This window comes from Onychostoma macrolepis, chromosome 07, assembly GCF_012432095.1.
Source record: "Onychostoma macrolepis isolate SWU-2019 chromosome 07, ASM1243209v1, whole genome shotgun sequence".
Classification (NCBI taxonomy): Eukaryota; Metazoa; Chordata; class Actinopteri; order Cypriniformes; family Cyprinidae; genus Onychostoma; species Onychostoma macrolepis.
In genome coordinates this window covers 6,330,576-6,347,740 of record NC_081161.1, presented here as the reverse complement: position 1 = coordinate 6,347,740, position 17,165 = coordinate 6,330,576, and the positions used below count along the sequence as shown (strand labels likewise).

Here is a 17,165-nt window from a genome sequence, read left to right as displayed (position 1 = left end):
TACACAAAAATATTATTTATTTATAAATTGTATAATATATATATATATATATATATATATATATATATATATTGCACATTAAGTGTGTTTAAATTGGATTGCAATATTTGAAATGGTTGCAAAATAATTTAATTGGATTGCAAAACTTCAAAATATCTAAATATGGTGTATGCTGCTACAATCCTTAAGCTTGCATTTAAAGAGACTTGGTAGGAGGTAATTTGGCATGAAAAGTGTGTGAACCATTGATATAATGCAATTCGACGTTTTATAGTTTGGCTTAAGTTTCCAAATACGTTTTAGGGTCACTGTTCACACACATGTTTTGACCTACGTTTCCATTTGAATCTTCCAGTGTCGGTTCTTTACGGCCATTTGGAGTCTTTCTTAAATTTCAGTCTGTAAGCAGGCCTAACTTCACCGCCAGCCTGCAGGAGTCTGGACTTAACCAGTGCTGGCTGATCAATTAAAACAGTATGAGACACATTAAAAACCGGTCTGCATGGCCAATTTCAGATCTGGAACAGCCTCCATCTCAAGAGCGAGACCTGCATCTGATCGGACATTGCACATTTATCAAACATAGCACTGGAGCATGATTACCACTTCACAGTTCACATAAAACAGGTACAAACATGCAAGCAACCACACACTCACACATGCACATCATCTAAATCAACTGCTGCGCGCACACATAAGTGTACGTGAGCCCAGAGTGATATCTTTTGTTCGACGTGGGGGCCCCATAATTAGTATTGATCAGCCCATTATGGTGTATTAGCCTCCAATTGGATTTCCCTAAGTTTAAAGTCAAGTTCATTGGCTGGCAAGTGACAGCAGTTTAAGTGAGACATTGAGCACCCCACCAGGCCGTAGAACAATGGAGAACTGTTTCAGACAAGAGCCATCAAGCCACGGGCGAACCTTTGCACTACAGAGAACAGAGAGAGAATCTCGCTAACAATAGCCTCGAATGCAAAATTTCATCTATTTTCCTGATAGATAGCGGCGGGATGGTAAACTGATCTGAGACTAAACCATTAATGCTTCTGAAGAATGTATCAAAGTCAGGAATAAATGAAATAGGAAGAGGAGAGGGGAAAAGACAGAATGTATCCGCCACTGTGGAAGCGCTTCTCGCGCCTTCTGTTCTCCGTCAGCAGCCTTCCGTCCAAATGAGATTTGACGTTCTCCAACTTCGAAAACAGCTCCGTCTGCAGTGCCTCGGTGCGGCGAACCGCTGCCTCGCAGACCCCCGTTCGGAAGGGGGATCGTGTTTGTACAGATTCAATTAGAAAGTGCAAACAAAGGAAGCCTTTGACAGACTGCCATAATACAAAAGCTTAGCGAGGCCTGAGAAAGCATCCTATTCATTAACGCCCTCAAGTATTTAATAACTTGCCCGGCTCTGCTACGCAAAGATGGATATACAGATCAGGACAGATAAGGAAGACTGGGAGAAAGCCCAAAGACATGGGCTGTTGATTATACTCTGCTCACACGATTGCTCCACCAAGACTATAAGGAATCACTACAGTCACTGGGCAAGCCGGTCCCTGTGGAGTAATAGAGGAACAAACTAAAGACAATGACAGGGTCCCCTCCGATGTGCACAACCCACCCCAATTAGTCCCCAGCTGGGCCTTTCTCTCCGACCGGGCCCCGCTAAGCCTGCTACACTCCCAATTAAAAGGGGCCCAATTTGTCAGATCCCTAAGTCCTCACAGCTCGCCACCCTACAGTGTCCTCCACCCTTGCGCCCAGGTATCGGTCTTCATTTAGAGCGTGGTGCTCAGCATTAAATGGAAATCAATGGTGTAAGTTTAGCAAAGAGTTAATTACTGCTGGGCCTCCGATTGATCCGGGCCCCGAGTGTTGGCAGCGAAGAGGGGCCATTTGTCTCATTCATCTGCCATTAAAAATGAGCCGAGAAGGAGGAAGAGATGGAGATATAGAGCAGAAAGAGGAGGGGGATAGAGGGAATAGTGCATTTGGTAGTACAATCGTGGTGGCGTGAATGCATTCTCTTTGCGTTTCTATAACACAAAAAGTTTGCAGATATATATATATATATATACCTAACAAAAGTCAGAGAAATTGGCTTTCTGGGCCGCTCTAATAGTGTGCATTTAAAATCAAAATATAATGGCAGTGACGGCTGTTCTTTTATCTCACTGACTCAATAACCATCCTGTCAAATTTACCATTATGGCTTTTATTACAGGAAATGGAGCCAGTTTTAGTAAACAAATGCCTACTGCAAAAATAGACCAGAAAATGCTACTCATAAATTGGATGTACACATATCTAGCGTAGCAACTAGTGAAACTGGTATCAGTTCAGCATTTTGTACAGAATGCTGAACTGATACCAGTTTCACTAGACACTATTTTCAATGTTAATCTAGTAACCAGGGGTGTCACTAGACCCTTTTTACTTCGGCACGAGCCCCACTGAAACACCGCTGTGCTCCAGTTAAATATTATTGACAAATACTTATGTTAATGGGATTAACGTATATCGACCAGATAATTATTTTCTCTGATGCTATTTCAGCAATCAAGTCATGTGTGTTTTCTATCAGCTCTTTAGAATCAGGACTAAATGATTCCAGATTCATGAATGAATTACTCTTTTGATTTAATCGGGCAAAAGGGTTTGCAAAAAAGTTCACGATTCAGTTTGATTCATTTGGACAGTTTGCTCACACACCGAATAGTTTGCAGTGGTTTCTCACACCGCAAAAGTAACAGGATATTTTATAAGACAAAAAAACTAAAAGAGAGCAGGCTGAAGCAGATATTTACTTTTAATTCACTGTAGAAAATAAAACTTGTTTATTTGTCAACAACAAAGCAACTCGTGAATGACTCTGTACTGCAGGAAAATATGATTTACATCAAATTTGTATCCAAAACAGTATTAAAAAATGAGTATTAAAATATGGCCACACCTTCTTGATAGGAGATCTCTGACCCAGTACTCATTTTGTTTTTCAATTTAAATGTTTTCAATTTTTTTTTAAACAATGGATGGACAATATCTCTCAATTATCACAAATATTCAAGCCCTCAGCACATCCTGATTTACGCAAAGATATATATTTATATGCACAGATCTGAATCCCACACCATAATGCATTTCAGCAGCTGGCCTGCTTTCCTTGTGAATTTTGTGAATGTGCCGTTCCCCGTTTCGCAGCATCCTTCCAATTAAAAACGTCCTTGAGCTACTGCTCCACGGCCTTTGGCTGATTGCTGAGTAGAGTCCGAGCAGTGCATGCAATCAGCGGCAAAGCCACAAGGAGCGATAGGCTGAGTGAAAAAAGTGCACATACACAAGTCCAACACATTGTAAAACAGGGATCTTTGAGTGAGTGAGTGTGTGTCTGTGTGTGTGTGTGTGTGTGTGTGTGTGCGGGTTTGGGGGTTGGGGTTGGACTCCTGTTCTGCAATTACAGCCCATCCTGCGTGGGCCCCTTCAGTCCAACACTTAAGGGTTGCTGTGATTCCTGACAGAGAAGGTTATTAGTTTTTATTGAAGGAAATAGGTGCTGGGCGGCTTGAAATGGTGCAGTAATGTGCAGGGGGATGGAGGGGGTACTCCTGACCCTGCTCTCCCTTGGGTCCTATAGAGTAGGCTGAATGTCGGACACGTTGAGCCCATCACACCATTCACAATTCTTCTCCAGCATCCCCCACTCCTCGGGGTCAGCGTACCTCTCCGTGGCCTTGAACTCAACCTAACCAACCCTTCCACCAGCGCTCTCTTTCTTTCTTCACTCTCTCCATCCCTGGAAACCTTTTGGCTTTGACATTTTCAGCTTCTGTCCAGCCTCTCATTATGTCCCATCCCTGTCGCTGTACTAATCAATATGTCTGTGTTCATTAATTAGCTCTTCTTACAGGGATGTACAGTTTTTAGTCAGAAATTGCTGTCTTTCAAAAAATAAAAAATAAAAAATAAAAATCTCAATGTGACTCTTCATCTTACCACTGGAGGAAGCAGTGTTGTGCAGGACAGGGCAATGTTTATCCATGCACCACCAAAACATATATATACACATGATAGATAATACCATGGTAGATGTTATATACGACAATACCATGCTCACAACATATTAAAAAAGCAACATAAAATGTATTTAATTTTAAGCTATGCACTATATTTCTGCAGCTACAGCTTATATAAGGACTGCAAAGAGTTATTGATTGAAAGTCTTCTCTTCACAGCTCTCAAATCTTTTTCTAAATTATGTTTAAAGCTATATGTTTATGTCATAATCAGCCACCATACATATGAGAGCCAATGTAATGTGGCATCACATCTTGCAGCGGCAAATATTTAAATGAGTGTCGTTGAGACTTGCAATATGGGTAATTTTGCAGTATTTACAATACTTCTATGGTGTAAATATTCGAATGAATGTTATTGAGACTTGCAATATGGGCAATTTTACAGTACTTCTATAGTGTATTTTTTGTTGCCTGGCAGCTGAAAGACAGTACAGTAGAAATACAGTAGATTGACTACTTTGAATCTGTAGCCCGCCATTCTACAAGCTACATTTACATTTATTAATTTATACAAAACAACTCAAAAATGAGCAAGCAATTTGTCATAGAGCCAACAATATTCATAATACACAATACCACACTTAGAAAACCTAGATACTTCATAATAACAAGGATATTTCCCAACATGTGAAGAGTTAAAAAATGGTCCCAGAAACACAAGCTTTTTTCTAAAGCAGCAGAACCGCATGTTTGCTTTATACGCTGTAATGACCATTCTTATATGTCTCCTCACGTGTGTGTGTGTGTGTGTGTGCGCACGTGTGTGTGCGTACAACAGACCAAAAAGGAACACAGAAGGCCATATTTGCCTTTGTGCAGCGGCCGTCGGTGTGTGTACACTGCGGTGTGTGACGTTAGTTCAGCATGTGTAAGCTATGATGTGTCTGCTCCCCTGATGAAGTGAAGTGCACACGTCCATATCCAGAGAGCACGTCCATGTGGCAGCCATCTTGTGTCCATCTTGTTTCCTTTCTGATACAGAAGATCAAGTAACTGAGCGATCAAACACTACATGTGCATGCTAAATGTGTGTATGTGTGTGCTGACCTGCTGTGCTCATTAGTATTCTAGGCAGGTCCCTCTGCCACTGACTCTCTGCTCAACCAATAATAATGGCCTGATGGGAGTCTGATGGCCACAAGGCTTTCGCAAGTACACACACACACACACACACACACACTCACACACACACACACACACACACACACACACACACATACACACATATAATCACCGTAAAGCACACACACATGTGCATCCAAACTATAATTCACAAACCAGTCCACATTTGATTTACACAGTCGCTGCAGACAACAAATGGTGTATAGTAAAGCATAGTTAAATTTTTACTTTCTTATATATATATATATATATATATATATATATATATATATATATATATATATATATATATATTGGCCTTATTAATAGAAAAAGCAGAGAAATTATAGGAAATAATGGATGAATGACATGGGGAAATGTTGCAAGCTGTATTTCAGTATAAAGTGCCCACATGCACGCCATAGCTCAAAGAATCCAACCCAGACTCATTGGAAAAACATGCCTGTGCGGTTTTTTACAAAAGATTATTACACTGCTTCTTGCATTTTTCATACCACTTTCAGAGTAAAAATTGAGTGGTTGAAAGCATGTTCAATTCTCTCTGAAACAGATTAATGTGAATGTGGCAACATTTCATTATGATGGTTGTTGGAGATTTTTTGGAAATTAAATCTGCTAAAAGGTTAATGTTTGCATTTGAAAATACCAGTAGTGTTAATTAAAGCAAACATGACATGAAAAATGAATTTGCAACCATGCCATTTGGTGTGATTTTACAAGTCTTTAAGCTATTTTTATAAAGTGGCATAACATGGTACCCCAGTGCTTTGAATTGTAATAAAGTACCAGGTGAGCTTACAAGCAAGTTTACTGCATCAAAAAAGTCATGCATATGGAGCTGATTATGTGATTCAAGTGTCAAAAATATATGAATTTACAAATCTTGAAAATTGTAAAAGTGTTTTGAGGTCATAGCATAGTATTGTGAAAGGAATAGCTCAAAATAAGACTTTGTTAATATATATAATCAAAAATGCAAAAATGTAGGTAGAGGCACATGTTTCCAATATGACTATGTTGAATGCACCAGAGCACAACTGATTTATCATTGGCAACATTATTTTCTTTCAATCACATTGATTATAATTTGAAAATGAAAATCTAAATCAGTCTGTTGTAACAACATGAAATAAAACCCCACATACAAACAGTGGACTGCGATAATAGATACGCTTTTAGCATTTTTAGGGGTGCTTTTTCCTCAGTACCTCTTGGGACACAATTTGATCAATTTATTCATCCTACAGAGTTATTGAGTAAGCAATTAAATGAGAGGTTTGGCTCCTTTTTGCTCTCCGCTGAAGTTGCCGCAGTTATTCGGACTCTTTAATTGCCTTTTCCACAAACGACGCTAGTGAACCGCTGCCCCTCTTAGCTGATGGGCAGGAAGTGAAGAGAGGAGAAAATGAATGTCACTACACAGCTTGTAAATTAAAACAAGGCCGACAACAGGCTCTAACTTAACCGAGGAGAAGATTGGCCTGTGTCTGGAGTATTACTACTCATTTAGAATCCCTGCCCACCGCAAAAACCTTATTAGTGTGTGGTGTGTTGTGCTAAGTGAGTGTGTTATTAAAACTCTGAAGTATTTCTTCCTAAATCCAGCGACAACCAGATCCAAATACAGAAAGAAGGGCCAAACATAACAAAACTTTCACAAAATGTCTCTAGCTTTATCTTCCTGCGCTCTGTCTTTGTCTTTCTTGCTCTCTCTCTCTCTCTCTCTCTCTCTCTCTCTGACCGCAGGCTAAGTGAGTGCCGGGCCGGGCCGGGCTCCCTCAGTGGCGGCTAATGTTCCTGACCCAGCACTCCCCGAGCCACCTCCAGCCCTCCAGGCCTTTGAAGGGCCGACCCGCTCTAAGGTCTCCTGACGGCTGGTGAGGAAATTTGCAGGAACAACTGGAAGAGGCCAGTGTTTATTCAGCTCCCTTTAATGAGGAGAGAGAGGGATTATCACTGGCCTGGATCTCCCCTGGAACGAGAAGGAGGGGAAAAAACAAAACACAAAAAAAAGGAAAACGAAAGAGAAAACGGCCGCTCCACATGTTGTTCTACCTCTGACCACTCCAGCAGATTTTCGACACAAGTGAGGGAGCGAGGGAAAGGGAGGAGGGGAAAAAATGAGAGAGAGCGGGGCCTGCTGTGCCCATGTATTTCTAGTCTGCTTTCTGCACTTCCACATCCAGATGTGGCTATTGCAAAACCAGTAGGGAGGAGAGAGAGCGTATTAGGACGTAGTTTGGCTGGTTTGGGTTGAAGAAGGTGGTGGTCCAACACCTGGCCCAGCCATAAGCATGAGTGGCCCTTACAGTTCAACTCCTCATGGTGCTGTTTATCACATGGTGCTATCATAAGGGGAACGGGGGCTTCCTGAGTAAGTTATACAAGCTATAATGTTTTATTATTGCAGTGTTTTACACATAGTTTTATGGTAATTGTAACTGAAGCAAAGAATGGTGTAAGCTGGCGTAAAGATCCCTCACATGGAGTGCTAGTCTCACAGATGTGTGAGGATTAGGCTTAAAGCACAATACTTCAGAGGTTACGGAAAACTTTCATGGATCATGTACATCAGGGTTGTATAAAGTTCAGAATTGAAGAATTGTCTCTCTTTCAATACATGAATGTGATTTTGAATTGAATTGGTTACACCCCACAGGAAACTGAACTGAAATGACAGGAAGAGGAATTTACTGATTTGCAATTCAAAGAAATTTAGCACAAGTAATGCATTCCAGGAAATTAAATGCTCTTCCACCCTGGTGCTCAAAGGTTAATTTATTATGAATGATGACAAACCTACACTGTTTAATAATAATAGATTATATATAGAATATTTTAAGTTTTACAGATTGACCTTAAATCTATATATTTTTATTTGATTTGATTTTCTTTGTTTGTTGTTTTCCCTGTTTTCACTCCAGATTTGTGGCTTGATCTTTTTCATTTCCAAAAATCTATTTCAAGGCATTTTACACTTTCTTCCAAACTTACAAACAAGTTCAAAGTGTGTCATTTTCTAATTTAAAATTACAGTCATCTGTATTTCTTTGAATTTCAAATCATTCTTTTTTTATTATTTTGCCAATCACACCTAAAAATGCTACATTCATAATACTAAATACAAGATCCAATGCGATGACCAAAAACATAAAACAGCACAGATGGAAATCACTCCATCGCCCCACCCCATACTAATTTGATTTATCTCTTGCATATTGAAAGGCACAACACTAGTAGATGTCTAGTTGTTGACAGCAAGCTGACCGAGTTCTCTTAAACAGTAAGACAGACAGCACCAGTGGATCAATAACAGTGTCTATTGTCCACTCATTGAGGAGAGCATTAGGACCGCTCATGCTGTATCATGCATCCTTCACTGATGCAGGTCAGAGGTCAGGAACTCTAACCCTACAACACACAGCTAACACATGAGTCGAACTCGATCGCCAGAGGCTGTAGCTCTGAGCTGTGTTGGGCAACTGCCCCTTCCTCCACTCCAGAGTGGAAGTGCAAACAACCCACTGCTTCATAATCCACACGACAAGATCAACCTCAGACACGCAGGACGACCTTTGGCCTCTGACCTCCATCCAGTGTCTCCAAGTTCAAGGCTAGGCTGGGGTGAGATACAGACAGATTAGAAGAAGGACTTGAAGAGCAGCCATATGGCCAGCAAAGACCTACGGACCAACATCGGTTTACAAATGAAGAGACTGTTAGCCTGTGTGTGTGTGGTTTTCTAGAAAACATGTTGCCAAAACACTTTCACTCTCCATCTGGCTCCCCTTTGAGAGCGCAGGCCTGTTGGTTTACAAGTCTACCACTTCAGAGCCATAAAACTGCACTTGAGTGGATTAATAAATTAAAAAAAATAATAATAGAATGCCACTTCATTGGTGTTGATTAGCAAAACCACATAATGTCGATATCCAATTATGCGAGATTGCCTCAACATCTGTTTTTTACACCGAAAGTGTCTTTAAATTTCTCATAAAAGAGAGGCTGATATTTATATGGTAATTACTCGCTTGCATTTAAAACAGTGGGACTTCAATATAAAGTATTACAAAGCAGCACTCCTTTTAGGATCATATGTCTTAAAGGCAAGTATGAAACCAGAGAGATGTTTTCAAGCATCAATAAAACAGTAGAGAGCTTTTTCGCCTTCTCGAAATGAACTAAATGCCTTTAAAACCCTCCAAAAACTATTTCTTATTATTTTAAGTAAGCTCACATGATAATTGATCATTTAAAATAGAATATGAATGTGTAATAACACATTAATTACATGTTATTACAAACATTTGCGCTCATTTTATACAAAAAGCACAGTGCTGTAGTTTATCAACACATAAATGTTCTCTGTTTCTACTTTCCCTTTACTTGCTTGCAAAGACGTGACATTTTGTCATGTTGTGGCATTCCATTTTTTTACCCATAACTCTCAGTGAGTGACAGAGGCCAGGAATAGCACATGGCAAACGACTCCAGTGTGAGAGATCAATATTGTAGTGAGCTCCTTTAGATATACTGTCAGATCTAAACTTGCACAAACGTCTCTGCCACAGTGATAATTCACTCTCCCAGCTAAAGGCACTACGGACGCTGTGGAAAAAAGAGACGGAAAATTTGCCCACGAGGTAGGTTACAGATGGCACGTTCGGAAATTACACGCAGTATGGCGACAAACTTCTTTTAATGATTTTGTGCGCTCAGACTCACCAACAGTCGATGAAGAGCAGCTGCAAAATCCCCTTCCTCGTTTCCTCGCAGACCTAAAAAGGACACACAAAGAAATAATCATAATCAAACAGCCTTCAATCAAATCTGAAATTCAATTTTCCTCATCCACTTCAATCAGCCGTCTCAAAGAAAACACCAAGGTCTCTAATCTCCAAGCTGACTGATCAACATTCTTGCTCGAATACTTTCTGACTGGTCCCAATCATTTCTGGCCCCAAGGCCGTACTTAACACTATATAAAATCAGCTTGTGAATAAACCTTGTAATGGACAAGCCAGGGAAAAGAACAAACCTACATTCATGACAATAGGAGGCATATTGTACCAAAGAAAAAAAAGGTGTACATCTTGACAACAATAGCACGAGGCCCTTGCACTTGTAATACGTTGCAGACACAAACGCACTGGGACGACCACACCGATATTTCACACCATACCACTTCACAGCCCTCTACTGTGCTCTTTATATTAAAACAATAAATACAAGAGCAACTAAAAATGTAATTGTGAAATGTACAGACTAGGGATGTAACGATTACCGGTTTGATGATAAATCATGATAAAATTCCCCACGGTTAGTATTACCGTTTCATATTTTAATTATCATTAAAACCGTATTCGATTACCGCGATTTGAACAACTCAGGATAAATAAATACTGTCCAGCATAAAGCACAGTTTTAAGTAACAGTCTCACGTGCGCACAGCACACAGCGTAGTTTCGCTTTGAGTGAAAATAGGGCAGGATGTTTTAAAAGAGTGCTAAGGGAATTATACAAATGAATATATGAATTAATTAATTATATGAATGTACCTCTGAAGGTTCTGACTGTCTTCAGAAACAATTCGATGGCATTTTGTTTTCATCTTTGCTCCATGTTATACCTAAAGGAAGTGTTCTTAATCGCAATGCTGCTTTGTCCACAGAGTTTACGGGAAACAGCTGTAATTCAGCTTTTCCATATAAAGCGCCACCTGCTGTCAGAGAGTGGATTTACAGAGACTTACATTTACATTCAGCCTGTGTGAGGTTTCTGTCTGGCCAAAAACGGCCCGAATTTGCATGCCCTGCTGTAAATTTTGACCAGTTGATGAAAAACAAGCTTATGTGGATTCTGCACATTTAAACAATTCAGATAAGTTATCTAGAATTATTTATGGAACAGATAAAATACATCTAATCATTTATTAATCAATTATAATTTTGCCATTTATTTAAAGGCTGAAATGTGAGGTTTACCTTTTTATGAAATTTTTCAATGCTTTATTTGAAAATTTACAATAGATATTTGAACATGCTATTAGATAAACTGTTGTCAGTCAAGTTGTCATTTAAAATCCGAACATCATTGGTGATGTTATTGTTTTAGTGATTACGCAAACAAAAAGTCATTTTATTTGTTGTTTGTTGATTTTTAAATATAAAACTTAATTGATTTGTGTGTCAGTACTTTTTAAACATCGCCAGCACATTTTAACAATACCGTGATAATACTGATAACCGATGATAATTTTGGTCACTATAATCGTGATAAGAAATTTTCATACCGTTACATCCCTAGTACAGATGACACATTCAGTACAGCGAGACGAGCATAAATTATACTGAGAATTAATTCGACCTAGTAGCCTTAAGGACTGTATTGACTGGGTTGACACAGTTACTGTACAAGGAATTGTGGGAAAACATACAGAAAAGACACCCACCAAGTTTAAAATCCTTCTGTGCATTTAAAAACAAAGCACTCTGAAAACACACTTTGAAATTGCTAGTTATTTTTGCAAATAAAGGGCAAGTAACACATTGAATTATATGTGAAATTTTGAAGTAGAAAGACCCCAATAATCTTTGTTTTATTTACAACTTTGAAAAATATTTTTTTACAGTGCACACTATGACATATTTTAGCGCACTAGCTTTACATGAGGTTTTATTTTCCTGTCGGTGCATTAAAGCAGCTTTGGGCCAATGTGCTAATTACTGGCTCTTTTTAATAAGAGGGCATAGGCTCACATATACATCCAGACACAGCGACAGATTTATGGTGCCCCGTGGAGGCAGTAGAGAGGACCCCTGCCTCCAATGGCCCACCACAGCCGAGTGAGATATAGTGAGGTATTGATCCCAATGCCACTTCATTTCGCAATAACTATTACACAATATACGCTTGCCCGCTCCTGGCCACTGATTTATACTGCCCTGTTATTTGCATTAGCAGTAAGTGTTTTTCTATACCGCGGCTATGGAAGGTCTTCTCAACAGATGAAGAAACACACCCACAATTCATCAATGCATATTGTGTGCACATGCATACTCAGCCATGCACCTTTCACTCTAAATGCATGTGCATCTCACTGGTTCAGATCTGAAGCACAGGGAAATGTCATGGCATGGATGCAGGGTTATTATAATTAACTGTAACTATGACCATAAAAACATTTTTGTTACTTGAAATAAAGTAAACCTTAAACGAAATAAAATTTTATTTTAGCTAAAATATCAAACTGAAATGGAGGCCTCCATTTTGAGATCACATGATCAGATGGATATCTATTTCATTTCAATAATTCCTCATTACATTAGTGATTACTTTTGCTCAGGGAATAAACGAATCGTGACTGACAGCGAATAGCACATTTCCACAATAGCATTATTGATATTGAAAACTCGTTTTTGCGCGACACTGCATCCAGGCCACTAAGTGTCAGTATAAAAACGACCGCTATATCGGCCAGCGCAGCATGAAACTGAGAATAAGCCTGAATATGTAGGCTGTTGCAGTGTTTGCGATCTATGATTGGTCAGTATCAGTTGTTTGTGATACATGTAATCAGCGACTAGCGCTTGAAAGCAGCTCACAGTGCCAGGTCTAAGTCAGTAGACCACCTAGCGACAGGGGTGTGCATGTTCAAGCCGAACGCGTGCCGAGCTACGAAACGGGAGGGGTGTTAGGAGCCACGTGCCGAGCTGAAATTCTCATACACGTCCCCTCCGGAGGCGTCTGAGCGATGCCCGCTCCACCGTGCTAAACAAAAGCACTAAGCAGCCTTAATTGCTACTTGGCTGTTTTGCATCTGGAGGGTGTCAACTCGGCGGTGATATGTAAATCAGCAGCCCCGCCTCCTGCTCCCCCACCCACTGCCCGGGCATAATAAGCTCTTTATCTGCATACGGGGGCGGGCAAACGGGCAGGCTGGCTGCCAAGTTTGAGTGTGGCAATGCGGAAAAAGACACTTGTTGCCATAACGCCAGCCTGTTATGCCAAGTAGAGCGGCACGCAGGCAGATGGCTGGGCTCCGCTGGCAAGCAGACAATCAGACGCTGCCACTTTAATACCAGCAGGAGAGAAAAGGCACGTGGCGCCCTGGTCCACCCTGACTCGCATTCACTTCATTCATGAATAGAGCCCATTCATATGCACAGCCTAGGCTAATTTTATGCTAATATCGCCGGGGGGAGGAGGCAACGGAGTTAAGTGGGTGTTTGTGTATATTAAGAGTGGGCCGTTGGGTGGGTAAAAGGTCTGCAATGGTGTACTAAATAAACGCAGACTTAAACAGAGGTCACGGCAGAAGAGATTTGTGTGTGCTACCGTAAAAAAAAAAAAAAAAGTACAGTTTTTTTTTATGAGAACTTTAATAGAGCTTTAATGATTCCGTTTTATTAAAGAATATCATAAGTGACATCGATATAGATAAAAGATTAAGAGCAATTAAGGGCTTTTTGCTGGCAGGCAAATATATTCATGCCTTTTTTTGTAGATGGAGAGGAAATTAAATTTTTGGGCTATTGAAATTTAGTGACTTGATACAAAATGCATATTCATTTTTGATTAACCTTCAGCGGAACAACGCTTGGCAGTCATAGAAGTCATTTGGTTGAAAGATATCAATATTAAATTAAATCTCACAGAGCTACGATGTCCAAATACATTACCACAAAGACTCCCAACAACGTCTTCACATTTATCACGCTCAGATTTACATGGTGTGTTCTGGTCAATTTTCCTTTTCTCAAAAATGCTAGTTAAAGTTATCGCATTGGGCTAAAATTGACTGACTTAGCTCACACAGGGTGCAAAAACTTTCCACTAGAAAGCATGAAAAAAAGAGAGAGGCCTCATTGATCTGAGCACCTCAGTTTTTGACTGAATATTGCCAGAATTATCCACAAACAATTTTTGTTTCACTCAAAAACGGAGATGCATGACCTCAGATGAATGAGGCCTACAACCAATCAGATCCAATATAAAACCTGTGCTAATTGAAAGAAAACAAGTTGACAAAAAGATTGAATCCAAGATTTGGTGATAATATAGCATTATATGAGAGATTTACACGCAATTTTTAAAAGGACAGTGATTTTTGACTGGGAACACTAAATTAGGTAAAGGATTTTCTGCACAGCATAAGGTTTAAAGGTAAAGGGTGATGAGCTGAAATGCTGAGCTATTACTCCAGTGTGTGTGTGTGTGTGTGTGTGTGTGTGTGTGTGTGTGTGTCGCAGCACAGGGCATGCTAAAGTCACATCCCCTGGAGCTTTAAGTGTCCCCACGCTCACACCACTCCCATCAACATCCCGCCTTAATGCATTTTCTATACCTGCCTGTGTCTCAGCTCTATGGACTCTCCAATGATTTAGAGGCAGCAACAAACCTGTCCCATTTTCAGACGGACATTATTGATAGACTGTCACTTCAGATTGTAGCTAACTGCTAATGGTTATTTTATAGTGCATATGTCAAATCTGATGTGGAGTGTGTTCGTTTATTTATTTATTTTTCCATTTCTTCACCTTTCTTTTACACCATGATGTTTCCAAGCTGGTGTACTGTAAGCTACAACTAATAAGTATCATACTATGAAAATTTAACTTGACATGGCATGCAGTGTTTGAGTGTAAAAAAACAGCTGTCAAGAAGTGGACATAATATGCAGTGCCTCGCATGTAATAAAATGTTAATAGACCTTGATAATACAAAATATCACTTCGAATGACAAAATGAGAAGCAGTGAACATATCATTCACTCTGCTTATCAAGATATAACATATCAAGAAACTATATCTAACCCAGGCAGATACTTCCAATATTGAATCCAATATTATCTTGATCATTGAAAAATACTGAACATACAACATTTTTACAACATGAGATCAGTTTTATGATACCAGTGCAGATTAATTATATATTAATAGTGCTTGTGTCTGATTAACTTATCTGATATGTTATTTATGCTTTGACACAATAACTAGTATAATTTTTAATATAAACATAAATATTAGCCTACAACAAAAACACATGCATTAATTTTAATAAGAACAACAATAAAACGTAATATTATTTTAATACTAGCATAATAATAATAATAATGATAATAATAATAATAATAATAATGACATTATATTTATGCCAAGTTGCTTTTTAAACGAGGCATAAATGGTCTCATTTATTTATTTAATTTACAATTAATCTAATCCTTTTTTTTTGTGACCATGTCTAACCAAAAGTTACAAATATATACTATATTATATTATGTTTTATTTTATAATTTTTTAGAAAGAATATGGCTGCATTTTTTGTGAATCATTATTATATTATCATACAAAGTAGCCTACTACCATATAAAGTATCTAAGAAATAATAATAAAAATAAAAAATTTAATTGTAAGTAAAATAAAGATTGTTGGAGTATTGTTTTAGATTTTCTGCTTTGGAAATTCATGTTTAATTCAAAGTGTTACTTGGCATTTCTTTGTAATTATTCATGAAAATTTACAAGCAATTTCTAGGTTACATTTTTTTCACCACCATTTTTAGTGTATATAAAACAAGAAGAATGAAATGTAAACCTAAAACATCAACTTTAACTCCTCTCTAAGACATGCACCAGTGTTGTCATAGATTAACCCATGAGACATCCTGAACAAAGTGCGGATCAACGTGTGTGTGTGTGTGCGGCGACTAGACGTCCCACTTATGCCTGGATCTTGAAGGACCCCAATTTTGTGGGTATTAATGAGAGCACCTGCTCAGGGAGAGGCTTCAGTGTCACTGGATCACTTTGTGTATCAATGCCTGGCTGACTGCATGGCTTTTTGTTTCACCACTTGAATCATCAGAGTCGTTTGAAATCAATTTAACAATCGTTCCTGAGAATGATTTGAGTATGTAAATGTGGCCCGGCGGTGAAAAACAGGGTAAGCAGGCAGAGAGAGAGAGAGATGCAGAAGTGGCAGTGAGCATCTATTACTGCATTAAAGAGTCGAATCCTTTAATTCCACTCCCAGCAGGACACTGTGAAAGCAAGAAACAAAAGCAGCGAGAGGGACACGGACAGACAGAGACGTAAAACATATAATTGCACTGATGAATAACCATCATCAGCAGTAAAGAAAAGAACAAAATGAAAAAAGGGGGGGAAATGAAGCAAACGTTGTCTTCCAGATGAGAGATGTGCGATATAGCTAAATATATATATATTTCACTGTTTTCCAGCCTTTGACGATTTTCTTTATAATCTACATATTTATGTATTTGCTATGGTGATTTCAGAAGAACCATTAACTGAACAGACACTGTAGCCAATCAGATTCAAATACTGAACAAAAACACAAAATTATATTTTTTCTATTGTTTTTAAGTACTATTTCTATTATGGCATTACTTAACGACGTATACATTTCTAAAAGAGCATGACAAGCAGTTTTTTTTTCTGTGTGGATCTATTTACCCTTAAATGTATATATCTACAAAACTATAATATTTCTGAAGAATAAAGAATAAAACAAACATAATAAAAGAATAAAAGAAAAAGAATAAAAAGGTAATTGTGATGTGTTATCTTCACAATTCAGACTTTCTTACTTCGCTATTTTGAGTTCATATCTCACAATTCTGTCTTAATTTACAAGATATAAACTCAGAATTGCAATTCTGAGGGAAAAAAATTCAGAATTGCGAGATCTAAACTTTTAAAATTTTGAATTTCTTTCTTGTAACTGACTTTTTTCTCAGAATTGCAATTCTGAGTTTATATATTGTAAAAAAAAAAAAAAAAAAAAAAGACTGAATTGTGAGATATTAACTCATTTTGATTCTGAGTTTACAATGCGCAATATTGACTTTTTTTCTCACAATTCTGTTTTTTTTTGTTTGTTTTTTTCGCCACAAACAAAAAATAAAAAAGCATTTGCAACTTTTTACCTCACAATTCTGACTTTT

At 38.5% G+C, this 17,165-nt stretch overlaps 1 protein-coding gene across 1 annotated transcript in view; it reads right to left on the bottom strand.

The window, feature by feature from the left end:
- The window catches only part of zfhx3b (zinc finger homeobox 3b), a 244,284-nt gene that overhangs the window by 203,183 nt on the left and 23,936 nt on the right, over nt 1–17,165 (bottom strand). The window contains 1 exon segment of the mRNA XM_058780649.1: nt 9,924–9,976. The gene's annotated coding sequence lies outside the window, so the exon portion shown is untranslated.